This window comes from Odocoileus virginianus, chromosome 17 (genome assembly GCF_023699985.2).
Source record: "Odocoileus virginianus isolate 20LAN1187 ecotype Illinois chromosome 17, Ovbor_1.2, whole genome shotgun sequence".
Taxonomy (NCBI): domain Eukaryota; kingdom Metazoa; phylum Chordata; class Mammalia; order Artiodactyla; family Cervidae; genus Odocoileus; species Odocoileus virginianus.
In genome coordinates this window covers 50,399,114-50,415,688 of record NC_069690.1, presented here as the reverse complement: position 1 = coordinate 50,415,688, position 16,575 = coordinate 50,399,114, and the positions used below count along the sequence as shown (strand labels likewise).

Below are 16,575 nucleotides of genomic sequence, written 5' to 3'. Positions count from 1 at the left end.
TTACATTTATTCTTATTGAATTTAGTTCAGTTTCATCTATGGTCCGGGGCAGTATTAGTTATTCCTCTCAGTTTCAGGTAAACAAGAATCTGATCATCATGCCTATTGCACGCTTACATAAATCACTGATAAAAACCCCGACTAGGCTAGGGTTGAGAGCAGAGCCTTGTGGTATACCACTAGGGACACCCCAGGAGCCAGCGCTCTTTGGAGATAATCATTCAGGCAATTCTGAATGCACCCAAGTGTAACTGCTATCCAGGCTCCAATTAGAAGATGACATGGGGACTTCCTTGGCGGTCCAGCAGTTAAGCATCCACCCTCCAATGCAGAGGACTCAAATTTGATTTCCTGGTTGGGGAACTAAGATCCGACTTGCCAAGGAGGAACTAAGCCTGTGTGTCGCAAGTGGAGGTGTCTGCACAGTGCAACAAAGAGCCAGAGGGCCACAATGAAGACCCGCACAGCAAAAAAGAAAAAAGAGAGAGAGAGAGAGAAGGCAGGGGTAGGGTGGGCCTAACTGAAGAGGTGATGCTCAGGCCAAGCTGGAGGAGCCAAGGGAAGGAGCCCTGAGGCTCTTTGGGAGGCATGTTCCAGAAGATGGAATAGCCCAGGCAAAGGCTGTCATGGGACGTGTCTGGCTATTCAGACAACAGTCAAAGTGGCCACTTGAACTGAAGTAAGGAGACTGAAGGGGAGCTAATGGAAAAGGTGGTCAGAGAGATGTTGGGGCCAGATCTCACGAGGTCTTACATGGCGGGTGTTCTGACGACTTTGGCTTTTCTCTAAGAGAACTGGCAGCCCTGAGAGGATTTGAGCTGAGGAGGGGCAAGTTACAAGGTCCAACTTAGGCTTTAAAAGTATCATCATTAAAACTCCTGAGCACAGTCCTTAAAAGGGGGGAGGGCCGGGTTAGGTTTAAGGTTAGGGTTAGGGTTTTAGGCTTAGGAGGTGTTGAAGGAGGAAGACCTTAAGACCATCTCCACTCATCCTGAGGATTTCTTCAGAGCCAGCACTGATAGCAGAGTGGGGATGTCTTCTTGGATCCATAAGCAGTCTTATCCTTCTACCCTTGATCAAGAGATCATGAGGTGTCTTTGAAGGCACCAGGCACCTCTTGAGAGTCAACCTACTGGGGCAGGAAGGAGCCTGGATCCAACATTACCCAGACAGGGGCAAATTTCAGCTCAGTTGCTGACTTGCAGTATGGTTTTGAGAAACTTATTTAACCTCTGAGCCTCAGTTTCCTTTTTGGCAAAATGGGATAGCATCATATACTTTTCTAGATGATTATGAGGTTTAGAAATCACCAAGGTGAAGGAACTGGCACACAGGTGGTGTCTGATAAATGATCACCATTATAAATTTGATCAAGGGAATTTGCAGGATTAAGAATGAGGAGAGAAGCAGGTGTGAAAGTGGGGGTGGGGAGGCAAGTGAATTTATTCATCGCAAAACTGGAGAAGGAAAAACTCCACATCTGCAAGTTGTTCAGGGGTCTCTGGGGTCTGGCCAGCCTCGGGGACCCTCAGCCTTCTGGGTAGTGACCTCTCGGCCTGGCCTGCACAGAAGCTGCTGTGGACGCTCCTCCAACCCCGTCTTGCTCTGCTCCAGCCTCATTCCTGTATCTCCTGTCCTTCCCTCCTTTCCTCCAACACATCTGCAAGTACCAGAGTCAGCAGGCTGGACACCCAGCAAAGAAGCCTGGATATTCCTTGCTAGCTTGCCTGAGACCCCCGGTTCTGTGGGTCAAGCCCTGGAAGGCTAGTTCCGGCAGACGAAGAACAGAAGCCCTGAGAGCAGAGCAGCAAATGAAAGCACATCCTTGGAGGCAAGTCTCGCCTCTGCCTCCGAGTGGCTTTCCCTTTATTCCCTTAGACTGGCTGGAGGTGCATCTGCCCCCCACCCCTGCCCACCACCAGGAGGGGGTGATTATTTGCTAGGGTATCAGTCTGGGTGGTTCAGAGTGGCGTCCTGAGCACCCAGCACAGCTCTTGGCACACAGTAGGTGCCCATGGCACCATCCTGGACCAGATCACTGGGGCCACCCAGGGCCTTCCCAGAAGGATTCTGGGCAGGAGCAGGCCCTGCTCAGTTTGCTGGCCATGGTGCAAGGGGAAGGGTGGCCAGGAGAGTGCACTTGGGGTCAGTGCTCATTATTATATACTTTATAACTTCACAGAAAACCTCTTGTTGCTGAAAGCGAGTGTGTGGTCACTTGGGGGCTCAGGTGTCCAGCATCTGCCTGCAGCAGTGAGAGGCAGGAGCATGCATGTGATGGTGGAAAGGACAAAAGCAAAGTGTCCTGGGAGAGCCTGAGCAGCTCCGGGGACACCAGGGATGATCCTAGTGCTCAGGAGAGGGCGGAGGGACCCAGGGGCAGAGGGAGGATGGCCCAGTCCTCTGGGTTGGTTTTGCCTTTCCAAGCATCTCACCAAGGCCAGGGAGAGACTGACTTATAGCTGTTGCATGGCTAGGGACCTATACTAAGTGGTGAGCCTGTGTGTCGGGCTTTTCAGCCACAGATAATAATAAAACCCACCTTCTTCGCGGACCTCCCCAGTGGATCCCAGCCCTTTCGTCAGCCTTGAGAAGGCCTGTAAGATCAGAAGGGATCCAGGGTGGGCAGCCAGGCTGGCTGGTACCCGTGTCTTTCTGCCTGTCGCCCCCATCAGAGGCAGACATCCATGAGAGACCGCGCAGTTTCTCCTTTCAAGCCGCCCTCACAGGCCTTCCCCATGATGGGCTCTGTCTCAGGCAGATGGTGTCAAGGCCTCACAGTCTCCCTCCTCTCCCGGCATGCTGCCTGCAAGCTCTCCCAGCTCCCTCTGGCACATGCCTTGGGCAAAGCCGTCCACCCCGGAGCAGGTGGGGCAGCTGTGAAGTCTGAGAGAGAGAGAGAGATGTGTGTCTTGCTCTCTGCACCATGACCCGCCTTCCGCTCCTCGAAACCGGATGATAAATTACTCTGCCCAAGCGGAACACGCCCGGACAAGCCTCCTCTCCAACTGTAATTAATACTCTTGGGAAAACACAAACTCGGGGTTTTTATACTTTCGCACAAACATGGATACACACACATAGGCTCTTCTTTCTGTTGTCCTCTAATCCCATCTCGAATGTTTCATGTGCTGCTTCTTTCATGGGTAGCACAAAGCTACCCAGCTGGATACAGCCTGAAAACCAAGGGAGGCACTGGGGACCCTTGTCAGTCCCTGAGACACAGAGCCTGATGGCTTGGGAGCTGATTTTCTGGGAAGCGGTGCCCACGTTGCTGGTACAGTAAGCTCCCTACATAGGAAAGAGTTCCATTCTAAGAGCGCATTTGTAAATCCAATTTGTTCATAAGTCCAGCAAAGTTAGCCTAGGTATCCAACTAACCCAATCAGCTATATAGGACTGTACTGTAACAGGTACACAAATAATTCATAAAAAACAAACACAAAAAATAAACATTTGAAATCTTACAGTACTGTACCTTTAAGAGTATAGAAGTACAGTACAATAGCTAGCATTGAAAGAGGCATGCTCGAGTTTTTGAAAGTTCACAACTTGAAGGTACGTATGTAGGGGACTCAATGTACAGTGTAGCCTTAGAGTTTATTTCTAATAGCTATGGGGTTGGGTGAACCCTTCGTGATCAACATATCAGACATTCCCCCACCTTTTTTCCCCCACGACGACAGCCTAAGTGATGCACTAATCCAAACACATGTGCATATATGTCAAAGAACTCCTGACATCTGATATTCCTGGAAAAAAGTTCTGCAGTGAGTCAGAAACCTTGCAGTCCTGTGAAGCTTGTCTGCTGAGAACGCTGACAATGGAAATGGTCTGTCAAAGGTCAGGAGAGCCCTAGTCGGCCTGGCAAGGTCTAGTCCTCGGTGTCCAATGCTGGTCAGTTAGCTCCTTTGGTGTGGCAGGTGGAGGCGTGGCTGGGCAGGGGCTCAGAAACCCAAGCCCAAGAAACCCACACTGTCTTATAAGGATCATCAACTTTGCTCAAGGGAAATTCTCAGCATGAAAAGAAGCCTGGGCAGCACGAGCCTGAGCAAACCGTTTACCCACCCTAAGCCTCAGTTCCCTCGTCTGTAAGATGGGGATAATGTGTCATATGAGTGGACAGCGGTGTGAGCCCCTCATAGGCTGGGGGATGCTGTGCACAGACAAAGGGTTAACAGTGCAGCTCTGGCCGTGCCTGGCTCACAGAGAGGGTGTGGGGACTGATTTGGAAGAGTTAATGGCCTTAGCCTCTGACAGGTCCACCTTCCAGCTCAGTTACTTGTGTGGGGGTTGGGGTGGATGCTGCTCCTGTTATGCTATCACTTGCTTAAACTGTGAGGCAGTTGAGGCTGCTGGGGGACTGAGTTCCATTTTGCCTCACCACTGGGGGCTTTCTGACCTCCCCATCACTGAGGATTAGAGAGGCTTGATGGTATTATCCTGCCCCTCCCAATTTATTCTTTACAATCAGAAATTTCTTAAGAAGAGATTCTGTGAAGAGCCCTTTGTAACAGTCTTTTAAGATCTAAGTTCTCCATGCTGCAGATTCATCTTAATTGAGGTGGGGTGGGGTGGGCCGTTCTCAAGGAAAATGAGACAACGGGGTTTGTCCCTCTACTCAGACCCCTCACTCTCAGGTCCACGGTGCCTGGACCAGCCCACTCCCTTCTCAGGAGCTCTCCCTCCTCCCACCCTGGTACCTTGAGCCAAGAGTGGTTTTCAAGACATTGGACACCAGATGATGAAGGACAGTGATCTGTCTCTGAGAGGGGGGATTCCAGTGAGGGGAACCCTCAGAGCTTGCTGTCCAGAGAGGTTTCAGGCCAAAGTGCAGGGATCCCAAGTAGAGCTTGGAATCATCCCTGAGTTGAGACAGAACCAAGAGCTGGGGAGACCAAGTTGTCTGGAGCTGCAAGACTTGGAAGCAGAAAGGAAAGAGCTGGACAGAGTCGGGGCCCTGGAGAACTCTAGAGGGTTCCCACTGGGTATTCAGCTGAGTCCTAATCAGCACATGGATTTGAAGGAAGAACCAACTGAAAGGATTAGAGGAAACCATCAAAATAACAAAATAAGAAAGCTAATAAGTCATGAATGGAGATAAAATGGAATAATGATTAAAAAAATTACTCAATCCAAAAGAAAGCAAAAAAAGATGGAAAAGAAAATAAAGAATAAATGAAAAAAAAAACAGAAAAAAAATAATGAGCTGATAGACTTAAGCCTATGTTGGACTAAGCTTTGAAAATTAATGAATATAATTCACCAAGTTTTTAAAGTTTTTTTTTTTTTAACAAGCTAAAAATGGAAAGGCATATGATCATTTCAATAGACACAGGAAAAGAATTTAACAAAAGTCAATATCAGTTTCTAATAAAAAAAAAACTGATAAAATTTTCCAACAAACTAGCAATAGAAGGGAACTAGGTGAGCAAACTCCAGGAGATAGTGAAGGACAGGGAAGCCTGGTGTGCTGCAGTCCATGGGGTCACAAAGAGTTGGACATGGCTGAACAACAACAACGGAAATAGAAAAAACCTATGAAAAACCTACAGATAATATCCTACTTAACAGTGAGAGGCTTACTATCTTTTTAACATAAAGTATAAAACAAGAATGGTTGTTTTCACCACTTCTGCTTAGTGTTTTACCAGAGGTTCTAGCCAGTGAAACAAGGCAAGGAAAAGACATAAAAGGTCTCCAGATTGAAAAGGTAGAAGTAAAACTGTTTTTCTTCACAGACAACATGATCATATATGTAGAAAATCTGATTGAATCTACAAAAGCTACTAGAACTAGTGAGTTTAGCAAGGTTTCAGGATACATGATTGCTCTAAAAAACCATAATTTTATTTTTCTACACTAGCAACAATCAGAAATTGAAAGAAAAATACCATTTAAAATAACAAAAAAATATGCAATACCTAGGGATAAATCTGATAAGAGACATATAAGACCCATACACTGAACCACAAACCACAGATCAGAGAAAGGAGCCCCAAATAACTGGGGAGACAAACCTGGGGAGACATAACTTGGGAGATAATATTAAGTTTCAACAATCCTCCAAGTTGATCTATAGATTCAATGTAATCCCATTCAAATTCCCAGTTGGTATTAAAAAACAATTCATGTGCTGATTCTAAATTTAGGGGACCTAGAATATCTAATCAAAGTTGGCGGGCCAACATACCTGATTTCCAGACTTAATATAAAGCTACAATAATCATGGTAGTATGGTATGGCACTGAGGTAGATAAATAGGTCAATGCAACTAAGTCCAGAAAAGGACCCACATATATATGACAACTAATTTTTTTTCTCAAACTGAGAAGAAAATTCAATAGATAAAGGACAGTTTTTTAAATAAGTAATATGGAATTTTGCGCTTCCCTGGTGGTTCACTGGTCAAGAATCCACCTACCAATGCAGGAGACGTGGGTTCTGTCCCTGGGTTGACGAGATCCCTGGAGGAGGAAACGGCAACCCACTCCAGTATTCTTGCCTAGGAAATTCCATGGACACAGGAGGCTACCAGGCTACAGTCCATGGGCTCACAAAAGAGTTGGGACTTGACTAAGGGACTAAACAACAGCAACAACAATACAGAATCCATTGGCTATCCATATGCATAAAAATGAATTTTAATCCATACCTTCTACTATACACAAAAGTGAACTCAAGATGAATCACAGACCTAATGGAATATCTAAAACCTATAAAATGTCTAGAAGAAAGTATAGGAAAAAATCTTGGTGACTTTGGGTCACACTAAATAAATCTTAGATACAGCATGATTTGTGAAGAACACGTTAGTAAACTAGGCTTTATCCAAATGAAAAAGTCTGCTCTTCAAGAGGACACTATGACGAGAATGAAAAGTCAGATCTGTGAGAAGAAAAATATTTGCAAAGCAGGTGTACAATCCAGATCTTATATTCAGAATACATAATGAACTCCCCAAACTCAACAATAAGAAAACAAACCACAAGTCTGTTCTCTATATTTGCATCTCTGTTGAGAGAGTAGCACTGAAACATATATATTACCACGTGTAAAGCAGATAGTGGGAGGTTGCTAGTATAACACAGGGAGCTCAGCCGGGTGCTCTGCGACAACCTAGAGGGGTGGGATGGCAGGTGGCGTGGGAGGAAGGTTCAAGAGGGAGGGGAGATACGTTTACTTAGGGCTGATTCATGTTGTTGCACCACAGAAACCAACACAACATTTAAAAACAATTATCTTCCAATTAAACATAAAAAAGAAAACAAACCACCCAATAAAAATAGAGGCAAAGATTTGAACAGGCACTTTACCAAAGGAGATGCAGGTGTCAAATAATCACATGAAAGATGTTCAACATCATTCGTCATCAGGGCAATGCAATGGGAACCACAATCAAACACCATTTCACACCTGTTAGAATGGTGAAAATTATAAAGAAGGGTAACACCAAGTGTTGGTGAGGATATAGAACTGTGATCCTCACACACGGCTGGTGGGAATGTGAAATGATGCAGCCATCTTTGGAAGAGGTGAGAGGAAGAGATTAAAGGGGCACCAGGAAAGTTTCGGGGGTAATGGATGTGTTTGGTGTCTTGACTGTAGCGATGATGTCATGGGTGTAAACATGTCAAAACGTAAAACTGCACACTGTAAATACACATAGTTGATTGTGTATGCACTGTACTTTGATAAAGCTGAGTAAAATACTGAGTGTGCAAAAATTCAAGTCAGCTGATCACTATATCATCCTTAGAGTGCAAATGGACTCTCTGTCTCGCAGACGAATTTACCTAAAGACTGGTTTGTATGCTTGCCAATAAAATGAGACTCATTTTATAAAGATGGCCTGGCAAGAAGGCTGCTGTGTGAAGCTGCCTTCTCTGTGGTTACAACACTCTGGTGAGAGAGTGAGAGCAAGGCTGACTCCACTTTCTCTGTCCCCTCCCACGGAGAAACGCATCGAGCACTCGCAGACCCAGGACAGTCACTCCCTGGGGACCCTGTCATGCATCACCCAGGGACACACGAAGAGGACCGCTGATGGAAAGCTAGTGAGCGGGGCCCACCCTGTCCTCCCCACACAGCTCCTGTGGCCTGCAGTGAATGACTTCCGGGACACACTCCCTGGACAGGTCAAGCTCCATGTGGTCCACTTCCGAGCCAAGCGTGGGCTTGGGGCAAAAACAACACTAAGTTTCCAGGGTTTGGCTCGGGAAGGCCTCAGACTCCCCCCAACCAACAGCTTTACTTCTGTTTCCGCCCTGTAGACAGGCTTGGCCATTCTTGTGCACTTGCAGCGTAAGATCCAGGAGCCTGGAGGAGAAGCCCCCTGGAAGCCAGGATGCAAGTACACGGCACAGCTGCATGTCCTTACTTTGTTCACAACAAATACACCCTACCTTTGTAATAATTTACTCCCCTCCCCAAAGGAAAACTCTGCAACGAGTCTACAAAGGAGAGCACCTGCAGGTGGGCAGAACACGAGGACCCAGGGCTCAGGTCAGAAATGTCCAACGCCCTCTGCTCCCCACCCCTCCACCATGGGGGTTGGCTTTGGGGACTGAGCTCCTTCCCCGAGGAGACCAGGACACAGAAGGGAGTTGAACCACCCTGGACCAGTGAGCCCGAGCTGCCCGTGGTTCTGAAGACCATGCAGTCTGGGGATGCACACCTGGGCTCTGAGTACCTAGAGTGGGAGAAGGGGAGGTGAGGGAAGGGACCAGGGAGGAAGCAGCACAGATTCCCGGGCCGCGAGGAACTGCTAAGCAGTGTCGCCTTTAAACAAACTCCTGTCCTCTCATGTCCCTCCTGGCTCCCCAGGCCTGCCTTCCTAGTATATTTTGGGCTGGCCCATCCTGGGAAGAAAGCTAAATAAGCCACCCCCACTTCGGCCCCACCAAACCCCTCCTTCCAGCAAATAGGAAACTCAGAGCCCCCAGCATCCTCTGTCAGCAGCCCCCAAGATATTCAACATGCGCATATCTGTCCCAAACTATTCAGGGGGAAAAAAGAGAAAGTCTTTATACCTTTTATTCAGCCAATTTTTCCCGAGGCACTGTGGGCTCTCTAAGAAAAAGAAAAAGAGAGAAAGAAAGGGGAGAGAATTAGAATCAATGTCGCCATCGTACATCTGGTTGCTAGCTGCGATTTGCTCATTGACTAGTCAAGTCTGGAAAAGGAGGCATTATCTCCCTGGGAGGCCGAGGAAACCTGCCCAGGTTAAACTCTCGCCGCTGTCTGTGCAGCCGGCGGGGCCGGGAGTCGGCATTTGATTTAACAGGCAGAGACAAAGGGAAACAGAGAACACCGTGGGCCTGCCATACAGATTTTCCAAACTCATGTTTCCCTGCAACTCTGGGGTTTCCTTTGTGTTTTCTCTCTTTCTTCCCTTTCCCCCAAACTCTGAGGCACCTCTTCCTCTTCTTCCCCACCCCCACCTGGTTTTGAGGTTACCTTCAAAGGGGACTTTGTGAATTGTGGATCCCGCCTCCCCAGATGCCCCTCTGTGTGGAGTCATGGCTTGCCCATCTATTTTAATAGTAGTCAAAGGAGAATCCAAGGAGAAGTGGACGGGCTGCTGCTGTTGCTTAAAGAGAAGTAAGACAGTTCTAAATCCCAGCAAACACATGATTTCAGAAGCCACCGTTGTGTCTTGTTTGGAATTAGGCGCCGCTTCCAGGAGCCTCCATCGGCAGGAGCAGCTTGGAGCTGGGTGGCAGGGGCCAGGTATTAGCTCCTTTTATAATCTAGGAACCTGGGATGTGAGAGATCAAGGGACCCGCTTAGAGTTGCAAAGCTGATTCCTGGGGGCCTGGGGACTGCACATGTGTGTCTGGACTCCTAATCCTGCCCTTTTCTCATTGGGCACTTTGAAGATTAGAAACAAGAGTGCATGTGCGTGCATGAATGTGTGTGTTTTCTCTGGACTTAAATTTTCCTTATTGATTTTAGTAATGTTTCATAATTGTATATGTACATATCTTGCACACCTATGTGATAAAATACATGTAACATAACATTTTACCATTTTAACCATTTTAAAGTGGACAGTTCAGTGGTATTAACTACATTCACATTGTTGTACACACTACATCTGGTTCTAGAACTTTTTCATCACTCTGAAAGGAAACCACATACTCACTAAGAAGTCACTCCTCATCCCCCTATCCCCACCGTGTGTGTACTTAAAAAAAAACAAAAACAAAAACACAACAACTTAACATAAATATGTTAAAAACAACTGAAAAGCTTCTGGAATCAAAAGGTAGTCAACTGGGCCTCTTTCTTACAATGCAGAAAATCACCATCATTACCATCATCAATATCACCAGGAATGGTGTTAAAAAGATGAAAAAGAAAAGAAAAAGAAATCACCAGGAAGAACAGGGAGCGGCTGTCACTTATTCTGCACATTTTATGTGCCAGCTGCAGGCACCATTCTTACCACCCCCATTTTTCAGATGAAAAAACTGAGGTGCACTTTGGTTAAGCAACTGCACCACCAGTAACTGGGGCGACTGGGTTTCCCCAGCAGGTTTCCATTGTGCTGCACTCCCACACGTGGAAAGAGGCACCCTTCTCCGCAGGAAATAAGAATTAAATGTGGAAGGGGAACATGTAATGCACGGAATTTGCTTGGCGCATGCTAATAGTTTGTGCGAATCACAAGGCACTATTTCATGGGAAACCTGCTCCCACTCGCCCCCCCACACCCCACGCACACAGATACCAGCCACAGCAGGGACGGCTGGGGGCCCAAGTGTGGCTGGACTTGAGCCACAAACAAAGACGCCATCACGGATGTGGCCCCCCCCAACAGCCCTGTTTGTTGATTGGCATCCCTCCCACCCCCAGCCAACTGGCAAAAGCAGCTATTCTGGCACGTGTCCACACGCAGCTCACAAAGTGACTGGATGAGATTGGAAGACACCGTCGAATGAAGGCGTCATTACAAAATGAGATGGATTGAATCAATCAACTTGCATCAACCGCTGCCTTCAGTTGATTTGGGGGATTTTCTTATTGTTGACTCTTTTCTTTTTTTTTCTTAAAGTGAGTTTTCCTCCCAGTTCAATTCAATTTCGTTCCATTTAATTCAATCCATCCAGCCTCAGTGAGCAGACATAAGCACTGGCTGGAGCACGGGTCTGGGCCAAGCCTGTGGGAGTCAGATAGGAGGAGTCTGCTCTGCCGGGCAGGCGGCCGCAGGGCAGGAGAATGCAGGCTGGTCCTGGATGTGAGACAGGGCACTTCCTCCCTCCCTGTCCTAGTCTCTCCTCTACCCAGACAACTTCCATGACCACCGTCCTTTATCCACTGTGTCCAACCCACAGATTTCCTCTAGGCACCAGGGAATCTGCTGGCCCGGAATTCCCAATCTCTGGGGAACGTCAGCCCGGATCAGGGTTGGCAAGGCAGCCCACCCTCACCCCACCAGCCTCCACTGATCCTAAGGTCTTGAGTCACTCCTTGAAAGTATCTCCTTTATCAGCTGATCCACCAGGGAAGCCCAGTGCTTCCCATGGTTACCAGGGGCCTCATTCGGCCAAAGAGAAATATCTGATACCTATGCTATTTGAGGGGCTTCCCTATAGCTCAGACAGCGAAGAATCTGCCTGCAGTATGGAGAACCAGGGTTCGATCCCTGGGTCGGGAAGATCACCTGGAGAAGGAAATGGCTACCCACTCTAGTATTCTTGCCTGGAGAATCCCATGGACAGAGGAGCCTGGTGGGCGACAGTCCATGGGGTCGCAAAGAGTCAGACATGAGTGAGCAGCTAACACTTTCATGCCGTTTGAATCCAGGGGTTACACTGATTCAGTCCATGTCAGGAGACTCAGAGGCTGGGGCCCATGTCCATCTCCTCTGTACTTTGAAAGACCCAGAGGGACGGTTGGGAGGCCCTGCTGAGCCTGATGCCTCACACGAGGGTCCAGCCTGTTCTCCTAGCAATTCAGGCTGAGCTTCCTACAGAGTTTCCAAGGTAATGAAGGTTTTCCCTGTGTCTCCCTGGAGGTTATTGCTACCTGGAAGGAAAGGAAGTGGGCTCCATGCAGACCCATCCCCGCTGTGGCCCAGTCGCCCTCCCGGAGTGAGCAGACAGGGATGGACTGACTCCGATGGGGCTTGCCTCGCATTCTGAGATGAACACTGGCTTCTCCTTTCCTCTTCCACATCCCAGCATTTTCTACCTTCACTCTCTCACCTCACCCACCTGTTCCACCGCCCCATCTGGGAGAGGCGGGAGGGAGGAGCCTGGGGCTCACCCTGCTCCACGGGCCATGCTGACAGCATCTACCCGTAGGCATGCCGGTGGGTCAGGAACCATGGGGCTGCCTCTCAGCCTCACAGTTAGCAAACACTGCTCTCAGCCACCCAGCGGGATAATCAATTATGGAGATTTTTGCCACCATGATCAGGTTCGTGGAGAAGCACAGCTTATTAGACCAGGGGCGCTGAAGTTCCCAAGCACAGCCGTGGAAAGACTCAAGCAAAATCCAAACAGAGTAAGATGCATTTACCAGGTTCAGGGGGTCTCCGCCCAGCCCAGCCTGCAGTGCTACGGCCTCTGCGTGAAGTCTGCTAAGCTACAAACTGTGGACTTCCTTGATGGCAAGGAGTTATGCAGAGCTGAGCTGCCCTCCATTTGTCGGGGCAGGAAGTCCCCTCCGTGTGGCACCCACTCACTAGGCTGTGACCCCACCCCCACCCCGCAGAGGCCATATCTCAGAGGCCCCAGAGCCTGGCACAGGGCCAATACAGACAGATGGAGGCAGTGGATGTTCGATGAAGGAATGAATGAATGAACCAGCAGGCAAGTGTCTGCCATGAGGGATCATGACCAGATGACCATTTTGAGAAGCAGGCCTGAGTTCTTCTAGAGTGATGTTTGTTCCTGGGGATTCCATCATAAAGGGATACTCACCCCCGTGGGGACCATTCCTCATGGTCTCCCTGCTCAGTTCTCCTTCACCCCAGATTCCATTAGTTCACAGCTTAACCTGCCACCCTCACCCCTGTCCCCCTGCAAAGCCGAGTTCCTCTTGGGCTTTTCTCTACAATTCTCCTTAACAGCATTAGAATCTGCCTTTATTTGACTCCATCCAAATGACAGAGGTCATCCCCTGTAATCTGTGTTCTCTGCTGCCGGTAAAGCAATGGAGTTTTTTAAAGAAATTAACTTACTTGTATCATCTTTGGGATGAAAAGAATACACGTCCTGCACCCCTATGTTCTGTAACAGTCCTATTTGCAATAGCCAAGACATGAAAACAAATTAAATGTCCATGAACAGATGGATAAAGAGGATGTAGTACACACACACACTGGAATATTACTCACCCATAAAAGATATGAAATAATGCCATTTGCAGTAATGCAGATGGACCTAGAGATTATCATATGAAGTAAGTCAGACAAAGGAAGACAAATACCATATAATATCACGTACGTGTGGAATTTAAAACATGATACAAATGAACATACCCATGAAACAGATTCACAGACAAAGAGAACAGACTTGTAGTTGCCAAGAGGGTGAGGTGGAGGAGGGAAGGATTGGGAGCTTGGGATTAGCAGATGCAAACTAGAATATCTAGGATGGATAAATAATAAAGTTCTACTATATAGCACAAGGAACAATATTCAATGTCCTATGACAAACCAGAATGGAAGAGTATGTTAAAAAGAATATATATGTATAACTGAGTCACTTTGCCGTACAGCAGAGATTAACACAACACTGTAAACCAACTACACTTCAATAAACATTTGTTTTAAACCCATTGTTAGTGTGCATCATGCAATATGACCTGCCAGGAAAGATTCCCTTCCGCTGTGGTCCAGACCGGCTCATGGGTGGCTCTCCTGTGGTGCAACCTGGACCTCCTCCCTCCCGCCCCAGCCAGGTGCCAAGTCTCTGGACTATGGGGCAGGAGTAGAAAGGTGTAGAGAGAGCAGAACACCTAATTATGACTGATCGTGACTTCAACTATTCGCTAAAGTCACTTCACCAGTAGTCATCTTGGCTCTTATTTATCAAGCATTTATCATGTGCCAGACACTGAATATACATGTCAAGCCTCATATCAGCCCATGAGTTAGGCATTATTATCCCCGATTTCCAGATATGAAAAAGGATGCTCAAATGTTTATCCAGGTCCATTTCACTTTAAATCCCAGCTACCTCACCACACCCTCCTATATGTTTAGGGGGGAGAAGGTTTGTAGAATCCATCATACTGGAACACCTGTGTTCTTAACTTGACCAGCAAGAATAACCGAGTTGGCCACAGACGCCTACATTCCAGGACAAAGAGAAAACGGCCTGTCCTGGCAGGGGTGTTTGAGAGAGGAAGAGCTTGTTGACGCTGAAGGCAATGAGGAAGCTGCTGGTGACAGCAGAGACCCATTTCTGAAAGAGGAAGCTTGGGTGTCTGAGTCAGCTTGGGGTGCATAATAAAATACTGCAGCTTGGGGGGTGCTTAAACAGTTCTGGAGGCTGGAAGTCTGCAATTCGGTGCCAGCGTGGTTGGGGTCTGGTGAGGGCCCGCTTCCCCACTTGCAGTCGGCTGCCTTCCTACTGTGTCCTTGCATGGATGGGGAGAGAGCTGTGGTGCCACTTCTGATGAGAAAGGCACTAATGAAGCCAGTAATTCCATCATGGGACCCCACCCTCCTGACCTCATCCCACCCTAATCACCTCCCAAGGACCCCACCTCCGAACACCATCACAGTGAGGGCTGAGGCATCAACCTGCGAATTAGGGCCTAGTGGGGGTCACTAATGTTTAGTCCATGGCACACAGCTCCCCAGCATCCACGCTTTCCTCTGCTTTTTCCTCTCTGTGTTTTCCCAAATGTGCAGCGCTGGTGCTGGACTCTTGTTTATGATCAGAGCAGATTTATCTGGCGTCTTACAAGTTGCTGCAGTGCAGTCGCCAGCCCAGGAAGGATGTTGGGGGGCCCCTTGCCCACACTGGTCATGCTGCTTGTTAGAGTCCCTGCCCAGCAAGCCTGGGGCCCTCCCCTCACCTCAACCTTCTGGGGAGGGGCAAGGCCAGGTGGACCATACAGAGGCAGCGTTAAAAATCCTGCCTGTCCACTGCTACTCTTGCTGTTTTACTTTGGATTTTACTAAATAGCCCATATTGTGCTCTCTCTCTAAGGGGAACTGGAGGTGAATGGTGCAATTTTATAAATAAAAAATTAACCGTGGGTGACTTAAACACGACTTCTGATGATGGTCATCACAATGCCAAAGCTACCTCAATTTAAAGGTTTTTTTTCTTTTTTTCTCTTTATGAAAAGAAATTCACCTTTGGAGAGAAGAGGAGAGGACAAGAGAGGAGGGGAGGGGAGGGGAGAGAAGGGCTGGGAGGGGAGAGGAGGGCTGGGAGGGGACAGGAGGGCTGCAGGCTTATGGCTCAGAGACCCCGAGGCACTGCAAGGGAGTCTGGGGAGTTCTAGAAAGTTCTGGCCATCAGCGTGGATGCAGCGTTGTCTGGGATTCTGAGCACACAGACCGTAGCACACCAGCAGAAGAGCCACCCCCTTACGGGCCCCTCAGAGCGGCTGGGCAGGAAGGTTACTCTGTTCTGGGAGCAGCCCAGACCCCTCTCCTAAGAAGACCAGGCAGGGCTCAGGGACCTCCCTCAGCCAGAGTCCCCCCTTCAAGGTCCTCCGAGGCCTTTAGTCCTGCTCCAAGGGGCAGGGCGCAGGCAAGCCCACCTCGCCCTCTGCCTGCAGGGTGGCCCCGTGGGCCCTGCAGCTGTAACTGCACAGCCGACATCCACCGAGTTTGCGGGCAGAAGGTGGGAAAGTCCAGCCACCCTCTGCGGGCCCACTGGCCTCGAGATGCATGTGGCTTTGGTGCCCAATGGCTGCCAAACCCTTCTGTCTGTCTGTGACTCCCTGGCCGTCCCTTCTCTGCCCTTCTGTGACCAGCTGGCTCTCCTGGCTGTGCTGGACTTTGCAAACTCCGGAGCTTCCAGATCCCCGCCTGGCCCAGCCTCATGGCCCCTGAGCTGCCCTGGCTGTTGCCAGCAGCCCTGGAAGCTGTCAATCACTCCTGTTGTATAGGAAGCTCTGTCTGGTGGGATGAGGCCAGCGGGCAGCTAGAGCGGAGGGCCCCATGTTAGCTGAACTCAGCACGGATCTGGGACCCAAGGGAGCCCACTGGTCAAAGGCCCAGCAGCATTGCCAGCATCTGAGCTGTCCACCAGAACTATTGCGTGTCACCCTCCTGCACTGGGGTCAGCCAGGGGCAGTTTTCCCAAGATGGACACGGTTCAGAAGGAACAGAATGCCCAGTGCTGCCAAGCAGATGGCAGATGGTGGGAAGCAGGGGTGACGGAGGGACCAGAAACCCCACTGTGGACATGGAAACCATTCAAGATCAGAGTCAGAGAGGAAAAGCAGGGGTGGGGGTGTGGTCCCTCCTCCCTGGGGAGCTTCCTAACACACAGCCCCTATTGCCCAGAACCCACCTGACCGTCAGCCCATGGATGAGATCCCAGGTGTACTGGCTAGAATGGCACCCCCAGAAATGCATGTCCCTCTGGAACCTCA

At 48.9% G+C, this 16,575-nt stretch overlaps 1 protein-coding gene across 4 annotated transcripts in view; it reads right to left on the bottom strand.

Annotated features, from left to right (window-relative positions):
• RBFOX3 (RNA binding fox-1 homolog 3) overlaps positions 1-16,575 on the bottom strand; it is a 430,383-nt gene that overhangs the window by 121,108 nt on the left and 292,700 nt on the right. For 3 of the 4 annotated variants that reach the window (XM_070479832.1, XM_070479829.1, XM_070479831.1), the window contains one exon: positions 9,033-9,072. The exons of the other annotated variant lie outside the window; for it this stretch is intronic. The gene's annotated coding sequence lies outside the window, so the exon portion shown is untranslated. The remainder of the gene's footprint in view (positions 1-9,032; positions 9,073-16,575) is intronic. 4 annotated transcript variants of the gene reach the window in all.